This window comes from Diceros bicornis, chromosome 32, assembly GCF_020826845.1.
Source record: "Diceros bicornis minor isolate mBicDic1 chromosome 32, mDicBic1.mat.cur, whole genome shotgun sequence".
In the NCBI taxonomy this organism is placed as follows: domain Eukaryota; kingdom Metazoa; phylum Chordata; class Mammalia; order Perissodactyla; family Rhinocerotidae; genus Diceros; species Diceros bicornis.
The window spans coordinates 38,922,931-38,933,024 of NC_080771.1; the positions used below are offsets into that span (position 1 = coordinate 38,922,931).

Sequence of the window (10,094 nt, forward strand, 5' to 3'; positions counted from 1 at the left end):
TTTCATATTCTCAGCATTAAATTACCATTATATTAATGCTACAAAAATATTTTAAGATTGTAAACTTCAAACAATAGTTCCAACCACAGGTGAATTTGTTGTCCAAGGCACATTTACCAATGTCTGGAGACACTTTTGACTGTCACACTGGACAGGTGTGGGTGGAGTCTAGGGATGCTCTAAACATCCTACAGTGCACAGGACAGACTTTACTACAAAGTATAATCTGGCCCAGTGTGTCCAAATTGTTGAGATTGAGAATCTCTGAGTTAAAGAATTTCATTATTTGTAATATCTATAGGTGTCTTCAGGTTGTTTCCCCAGCCTTGTAACTCTTTGTGTTTCTGCCATCAAAATTAGAAAATACATTTTGCTACATGTTTAAAAGTTTCAAACCCAATCAATGTGACAGCTCTTTAAGTGTTTTCCCAGAATAATGGTTGTGAGAGACATTTTTGTTGTTTTCTTAAACTATTACTGGGTTTAAACAAAGATTCATATACTTGATCACCATTTTGATTTGCCTACTATTATTATGTGTCCATATACCATTTGCGTGTTTTTATACAATTATCAGCATCTCAAGTAATTTTTACAAATTATTGTCCCTCAATTAACTTTTGAAGTATACTTTTGGTCATAAAATGTTTAAATTTTATCAAAAATGTCTCTCTTCCTACTTTGGAGTTTTTTGATTTATTTAAGAAAGTTTTTGCCTACCTGTAGATTTTATATGTAGTTTTCTACATATTCATCAAAAAGCTATGGTTGCTCTTACACTGACATTGTAATCTCTCTGAAATCTTGTAAGATGTCTGAGGGAAGGGATTGATTTCATTTTCTTCCAGATAGCCATTTATGCTAGCTTTTATATAATAATCCAATCTTTCTTACAAAATTGAAATACTATTTTGCTGTATTGTAAATGTCCACATATTCTGAAAGCTAATTCCTAATTTATTTCACAAATAATACCTGAACATCTGCTACATGCTATAGTGCTCTATGTACACTTTAAATTATATTTTCTTAGGTCAACTGCTCTGCTAATTTAATTATTAATCCATGCTGATTTTGTTCAATTACTGTTATTGTATATCATGTTTCAGTTAGTTTTTATTTGTTTCTTTTTTCTTTTCTTTCAGTTAGTTTTTGATGTTCCATTTAATTTTGCTTAATAGAGTTGTCTGAAACCACTCTATTTAACTGGTTTTATTTTCTCTGCCATTTTTTTATTTTGTAACTTCTAATTTTCTTGAACTTATTTCTATATAAGTGCCATATATTCAAATAAATATGTAAAAATACAAAGCAGGTAAAATTCTTTCTCTTTCAGATCATGCATTATAGCAACAAAGACAGAGTATAATAAAATAAATGTGTGTATGTCATAACGTACTCAGGCATAATCACATGAAAAAAGTTATTCAGTGTAAAGTAATAGAATTGTCCTGCTGTCTGTTGGATGTATAGAACTTAGTCTGGGGAGGTCTTTGCATGTTGGGTGAAGTCCAGAATGAGAACTAAAGTGTACCCATTGGATTTGTCAAAAAAGAAATGAAAACCCAAAGCCCAAGAATTACAAAAAAAAATTTTTTTTTTATAAGAAAAGGGAAATAGGGGTTTGCCTCATTCACTATCAAACCACATAAAAACCAATTGTCCAAATAAGTATGTAACAGGCACAGGACAAACAAGTCTTCTACTCCTTGACATTAAAAATAACTGACTTTTGCTGTACGCTAAAAAGTTCATTTTGTGAAATGTTGGCTTATTCTTTTTAATCATTTTTTTTTCTTGGAGGGTTTAATCTGTAAGATGTCTGACACCATAAAGGTAACACTACTTTGGATTTTGTAGAAATTTATTTTTGTTCTTTTATTATTTTGCTGGGTATCAAGGGGATGTAATCAGGATTGGAATGCTCCCATAACCAAGGAACACTTTTCTTCCTCACAGTCTCTCAGGGGCCATCTGAACTAACTAGATCTTTTTTCTCCTCATCTATTTTATTCCTCTATTTCTATATCTCTGTTTATTGAAAAGATTTGCTTATGTTTCTTTAAATATGGTGTGTAAAATGGACATACTGATATGGAGCTACAAGTTTAGTTTTTCAAGGAAGGGTCACAATTTTAAAATTCTGGTACCATTTCTACACTCTTTAGAGAAAAGATAATTGATTTGGAATATTTCCACTCATAGTCTAATCAGTGTAGGTGGGGTTGAGAAGGGCGTGGTAATAACACAGCTCTGGAGGCCATGGTGTTTATATGTATATGTGTGTGTGGGTGGTCCCTGTGGAGTGACAGTCCTCAGAGCAGGGGTACCCCGGGCTATATATTCCAAAGTGACTCATAATACAGAGGCCAGAATTCAATAAATAGGAGTTACTAAATATAGGCTTTGTTATAATTCATAGGTTGCTTTTGAAACAAGATTAATAAAGTACAGTAGATACATAGTGTGGATAAGAGACTGTCTTGAGTTCTTAGCAGTAGCAGAGAGGCCACTTTATTCCTTGACATTTTCTGACACTGTGTCTCATCACTCTACCTCTTGTTTATTCACCTTACAACATAGGCTTTCTTTTTTTGACTTGAACGTTTGAAGCAAGCAGCATCCTCAGGGCCTTTGCACTGACCATTCCAGATGACCAAACAGAATCATCACAAATATTAACAACTTTTTTACTAACAGGAAGGAACTATGCTAAACTTTTTACATTTATTGACTAAATCTGTCAACCACATTAGGAGAATGGTTATTGCTACTTCCACTATTTGCATGAGGATATAAACATTTAGAATTGGGTTGCACTTGGGGCCTGAGGTGGTGCTGAGGAGCAGAGACTGAAAAAGCTTGATGCTGGCACTGTCCATTGAGGTGCAGCTTGGTGGGAGACTACAACTAAAGCAGCCCAGAGCAGAAGAGGCCATCACCACTGCCTTCTGTGGAGCCCAGCAAAGCTAGCCATGGCATTGTTGATACCACTGAATGGGGTGAAGAAGACGGCCAAAGAATGCATCACTGACCTCTTTGTCAAGGCTGACAGTGATGATGAAAGCATAGAAAACTGCCCCCTTTCCCAGAGGATCTTCATGATTCTTTGGCTCCAAGCAGTTGTGTTTAGTGTCACAACTGTTGGGCTGAAAAGAAAGCTTGCAGACCTGCTCAACATGTCTCTTGGGACCCACTCACCATTTATAACTTTCAACAAAGTAAAAATAGATGTAAATAAGATTGAATAATTTCTTGAATAAGTCTTATGCTTTCCTAGGTGCTCAAAACTTTCACCAAAATATCCAGAATCAAATACTGTTAGAATAGACATCTTTCCCAAATTCTCTGTGTATATCACTTCTAGGCCAGAGGCTGATGAAGCATCAGAGAGGCATCTCTTGAAAACACTGCAGAAACTAGATGAATATCTGAATTCTCCCAAACCCGGTGAAACCAGTACGGAGGACATTATAATTTTCTACACATACGTTTCTTTGTGACATTGAAATAACATTAGCTGATTGCAAACTGCTGACCAACTACACATTGTCAAGATGTGGATAAAAACAATCTCAACTTTGATATTCCAAAAAGAGTGACTGGAATCTGGAGATACTTAACTAGTGATTATATTAGGGATGAGTTCACCAATACCTGTCCCAATGATAAAGAGGTTGAAATAGCATATAGTGATGCAGCCAAAAGACTTACCAAGTAGATAGAAGTTATGAAAGAGAGGTCTTCACATCTTCCTCTGACTAAGAATATGTTTTTCCAAACAGACTGCTCTTTTTCCTATAAAGTAGAAATTTTATTTTGCATAAAAATGTAGTTATTCAAGGTTAGAAAAAAGATAAAGTATAGTAGCTATCTTTAAACATACGCTTCTAAGAAGTATTATTTTAAAATTATTTTACTCTGCCTACTTCTCCTACCCCATATCCCCCTCTCCTCTAATTTGGAGACACTCTATCACAAACCTTTCACTTTAGGAGTAGTTTGCCGTCTTTCTGGATCCCTTACCATTATGTCCATTTACTATATAGAGATGGAATAACTTTTGTGGTGCACTGTTTCACTATGAAAATAATAATCATTACCCCATTAGTCGGCCACAAACTGGTGCATAGTGCATGTTGCAAGTAATATTTAAGTATTTTTAAAATATTTAGTAAGGATATATACAAGGATTTCTACTGTATGGAAATATTGTTTCAATTTATTCTTTCCTGGATATGTACTAAAGGATGTTACCACCACAGAAGAGAGCATTCTACAAAAGTTACTACAGGCTTTGATGTTTTGCTGTGTACACGGATTTTTACTTTTTTGTTTTTTTTGGTGAGGAAGATTCACCCTGAGATAACGTCTGTTGTCAATCTTTCTCTTTTTGCTTGAGGGAGATTCACACTGAGCCAACATCTGTGCCAGTCTTCCTCTGTTTTGTATGTGGGTTGCTGCCACAGCATGGCTGCTGAAGAGAGGTATAGGTCCATGCTTGGGAACTGAACCCAGGTCACCAAAGTGGAGCACACCCAACTTAACCACTAGGACACAGGGCAGGCCCACACAGATTTTTACTCTTACCTAAAAGCATTTATCCTTTATAACTATTATAACATCCCATACTATGTAGAAGCTAAATTTTACAGGGGGTAATGAGATTTTCAAAATCTTCCACAAGCATTTTATCCATATAAGAGAAACCAATGGGCACCTGATACTCTCTGTCTAAATGTATTATATGTATTTTGCCCAATGCCATTAATTTTGGAACATTATTGTTTACTTTATTTTATTTTATTTTATTTTATTTTATTTTATTTTATTTTATTTTAATTTTGTGTGTGTGTGTGAGGAAGATCAGCCCTGTGCTAACATCTGCCAATCCTCCTCTTTTTTTTTTTTTTTTTTTTGCTGAGGAAGACTGGCCCTGGGCTAACATCTGCACCCATCTTCCTCCACTTTATATGGGATGCCACCACAGCATGGCTTGCCAAGCGGTGCATTGGTGCACTCCTGGGATCAGAACCGGCAAACCCCGGGCCGCTGCAGTGGAGTGCGCGCACTTAACTGCTTGCACCACTAGGCCGGCCCCATACATTGTTTATTTTAAAAGCTCCTTTTTAGGTAAGCATAGACCTTGTCATTTGCCAATCTTTTGAGTAACATTACATGATTTAGTTGATTTAGCTATAGCAGTACAATGATCAGTAATGTTAAAATTAACACTAACAGAAATTAACCTGAGAAATGTATGGTCAGTGTGTCAAAATATCAAGTAGAGTTTTCTTTCTAAAGCATATTTAATGTGGATAATCTAAAGAATGCGTTATCCATCTTATATTAAAAACAAGATAAAGTACACAAAATACTAGCTTCCCCATTTCAACCCCATTCATTTTAGCCATTGGATAGAGGATAACTCATTCCTCCTTTTGGACTAAATTATAATTGTTATGGTGAGCATGTGTTTACCACAGTTTTGACTAATCTCAATCATTACACTTCCTTGAGTTAAATTTTTCTACAGTCACATTGAAGAATAGCACTCTACATGTTTCTGTTTCAAATTAAAGTTCTAAACCAGGAGTCATTTGTGCTCTAATAAAGGAAGATAAAGTTGATGACAGAAAATTCTATGTATTCATTTTCTTAAAAGACTTTTTAAGTATTGCTCCAAAAATTGTGGTTGTGACTATAATATATTTTTGGTATTTTTTTACATATAACTTTTTTAAGAAATGTTATTTCTCACAGGCGGTTTTTGGAAATTTTAAGTATATTGCTTTAAAATGACAATGTTTTTCCCTTTGATATGCTAACATTTATTAAGCACTGGCTTTATGGAAGCAGCCTGATTTTTATAAGCATACTGCATTTTTTAACCTATCACTAATTATCTTGGTATATAAAAATAAGAAAAGCTTCATACTGTATCCATTTGGTTCTGGGAGATTTATTTACCTTATCTTTCTTAGAACACTTTATTGCTGATCTAAAGTTTAGGCACCCACATTTTGTAATGAAATATTGTACGATGATTTGTCTGGTTCTAGAAAGAAGCACTGTTAAGTTGTCTATTGAGAAACTCTGTGGTGGTACCTTCAGTGGGTGAAAATGTCAGTCTGCACCGATACATAGGCAGTTACCGTGGCTTTTCACCTGCCTTCTAAATAGTGGCAACTTGGCATTCAGGTGATATTAAACTTTGCCTCATAGCTTAAAGTATGAAAAATATCTCAGAGAAGTGGTGTCTGCTCATCCTGGTGAGCAGTGGACTAAGTGCAGAGTAGAGGGCGGATGAGGAAAGAGCTACATTCCTCAAAACAGAGTGAAGATAAACACATTTGGAAAATCAATTTTGAAGTATTTTCCCTTTGGATATTTGTTGTTTTCATTTTTTAAAATTTATCTCATGATTAGACTTAACTGTCTCTCTGTATCTCCAGGGAAGGCAGGTTTATCTACTATGATTCTGATGAATGCAGAATTATTTTTCTCTGTAAACAGCTCTTATTACTTGATCAGGGAAGTTATTGGAATGAAATTGAGGTTGGCAAATGAACAAAAGCTAGTAAAAACCTTTTAACATGCTTTTTATCCCATCTTATTTTTGTGGAAAGATCATAGTTTAAAATCTTGGAGATGTGGAGCACAACATTTTTATTGCAATTTCATGTAGTGTATGGGTTGACATAACTGAAATCATCTAATATTATTTTTACAATTATTGTCATTTATCTCTTTATTTAAACCCCTGCAGTTCCATTTCAGCAAGAAGATTGGAGTCTGAATAGAAGCTCTCACTATTTTGCAAGGGAATCTGAGAAATTTTTGTATTCAACAGTTGAAAAACAGTCTGCTATGTAAACTGATACAACTTTTTATGTAGATGAACATTTTTAGACTGTTCTGTTATCTTCTTTTACTAGAATTGTTGACCTTTGTGACAAAATTCATATTAGATTTTATTTCTTGGCAACATTGACTTACATAACTTTCCTTTAAACCCTTGAGCGATCTGTACACAATTAAGAAATTTCTGACATTCTTACACTGAGTTGATCAATTCTAGAATTTAGGCATTTTTACTTTACTTCTGTTGAGTTTTGACTCTCTCCAGAGTTGTATGTAGATAGCTTTTATTTTTGCAAATTTAAAATATCTATTTAGAAAATATCTACAGGGTGAAAATGAGAAGAAATATAAATGTATTTTTTCATGAATATTTGGATACACATTTTCATCAAGTTTTTGATTAACCAGTTTCTTACATTGTTTATAATTTACACTGGTCAGTATTTGATTCAAAGAGAAGGAAACATTTATTATTGATATATAGTGTATGGACTTTATCCCATTCTTTGTAAATTGCATTATCAAGGTTGGGGCCATCAAAATTATATTTTTATCATGGAAAAGATTTCACCTCCTCAAATCATAATTTTAGACAGAATTGGAGTATTCTCTTTAGAATTACTTGAAAAGGCAACTGAAAACTTTTTATAGAATACTTGTATTTACTTTCACTTTCTGAAACCAGTATATTCTTGGCAGCTACTGTATTAAAAAATAATGTATATTTTCACTATAAAAAAAATTTAGAATGAGTAAATTGGTTCTCCAAGTTCAAACAGCCAATATGTGGTAGATTCAAAGTTTAACACCAGGTTTTCTGATTCCAAAAGTTTTGCATTTAATATTATTTAGAGAAGCCTTTTACCATTTCTTTTTTAAAACTCACCCACTATTGTACATTGTATATTTGCTGTTGTAAACTCTATGTTTGTTTGCTTATTTTTCAAGTAGGATATTGAATCAGTATGATGTCTTGATAATCTAAAGATATCACTACTTTCTATTTTGGATAACGTTCTCACTGCTTTATATGTTATTCTGGGCATGATGGGAATAAAACAGGTTGGAATGCTGCCAGAACCAAGGAAGCTTTCTCTTCATCACAATTTCTCAGGGAACACCTGAGTTTATTAGTCCTATCATGTCCATTTCTCGCTGCTTTCTCTAGTAGTTTAACTTATTTTTTAATATTTCTTTAAATACAGGACAAACAATGGTCATATTAAAATCGAGCCCAATGTTTACATATCTATAAGAGGCCTACCAACTGGAATTTGGGTACTATTTCTACATTTCTTTGGGGATAGATAATCCAATTTTATCAAGGTTGTTTTTCTTTATTGCCCAGTCTGAGGGTAAAAAAAAAAGGACTATAGAATATCATGGTTTTAATTTATACTTCTGTAAAAACTACAGAATTTGATAATCTTTTCATTGTTAATTATCTAGCTGTATTTTATCTTTTCTCTATGCCATTGTATGGCTTTTGTAATTTTTCTGTGATATGCTTTGTCTTTTCAGTTTTTCACTTTAAGGAATTCTTTAGGGAGAGCCAAATCATCAGGATCCAATCTCATCCACCTTCATCTGAAAAAATACTCTATTTATTAATGTCTTTTGATATATACATGTTAATTTGGAGGATAATTATATATTTCAAGTATAGAATTTTCTAAGTCATGTGCCATAAAATATCTCTCCAGTAATTCATGTCTTTAAAGACACTCAGTAAAATTTTGTGGTGTTATACATGTAAAATCTCCAATAACTTTTCAGATCTGTTTCTTGATGTCTCATATTTTTGTAGTGAATACCATTTCCCCTTAATATTTCCTCACTTTTAATAGCACAAAATTGATATTGAAATATGTTCTTTTCTTTATCCAACTATATGCTGAATTATTACTTAAATGGTTTATCATCTTATGTTTATAAGGACTTCTGTCAGCTAAAATTACCACTTTATCTTCTTTTCTCAATAATTATATGGCACATTAATATGTCTTGACATTGGGAATTTACCTGCAAGCAATATTAAATACACCGGTAACCTGATAGGTGGTAGCATTGCGTTTCACCTGGTTTTAGTGGGAAAGCTGTATTTACCCATTACATATTGCTACTATATGTTTACTGACTACCTCCTAAAAAGTTTCTTATTCTTAAAACAACAGCATTAGATATGCATTATTAGGCTCATTTTACAAATGAGAAAATTGAAAAGAACTGCATGCTCCCATGTCACATGGATATTACATAGCTGACAGATTCTAACTCAGGTTCTGATCCCATAGTAAATGATTACTTAACTCAGAGTAGTATAGGCAGGAGGATAAATAATCATTTCTGTGATAGGCCCCATGAATCTTCTCATGTACATATTTCTTGTGGCTATTATTTCATTCTGTACAAAGTGCTTCTTTATAGATTCCCTACTCACACATAGTGATTCTTAGTGCCAAGGCCAATGTACCTTCTGGTTAGAACCTGCTGATCAACTTTCCCATGACTGAACATAGACAATTGCCGGCTGGTGTATTCACCCCAATATTGCCCATTAATCATTATCCAGAAGCTTTACAGCTCTATCTGGGATACTACATACTTTGTGGCAACTTCCACTGAAAATTCTGATTAAAGCAATTGAGTTTTATTTTCATCTTATTTTATCCATTTCCATTAGCAGGAGCCTCAGAGTAACTTTGCAGAAACAGAACTTACTCAAGTTAGATCTAATCTCTATCCGGTAAGAATTAACGAGACACCGAATATTATCTCCACTGTATTTATTTATATTTTTTAGTGATGGTATTTATTGATCTACCTAAAATAATTTTCAAACTGTAAGGGTATAATATATTTTATAACAACCTAAGTTTGAAGTTGAAATTATGCAAGCACTGGAGACAAGATGTGAGTGGAGTTGGAACCTCTAGTTTATGTTATTTCACTTTATGAGGAGAACACAGTCTGGAGAAAGTGTCCATAGCTTGTGACAGAGCTAGAATAGACTAGGTTTTAACATAATCAGAATACAAAAACTGCACTGAAGTAAATTGTTTTAGTATTAAAATTAACTTTCTTCCTGAAGTAAGTAGAGGACTGTCAGAAATTACAGTGGGTGTTGAAAAATATTTTTGAGATTTGTGATAAGATTAAAAGTTCAGTGTTTGTAGTATTTGTATAATCTATAGAAAACTCTAAATCATAGTCAAATACCAACACTTAAA

General features: G+C 33.5%; 1 pseudogene; it reads left to right on the plus strand.

Annotated features, from left to right (window-relative positions):
* The first annotated feature begins 2,932 nt into the window (after positions 1 to 2,932).
* Positions 2,933 to 3,721, plus strand: LOC131396386 (chloride intracellular channel protein 4-like; annotated as a pseudogene).
* The last annotated feature ends 6,373 nt before the right edge of the window (positions 3,722 to 10,094 follow it).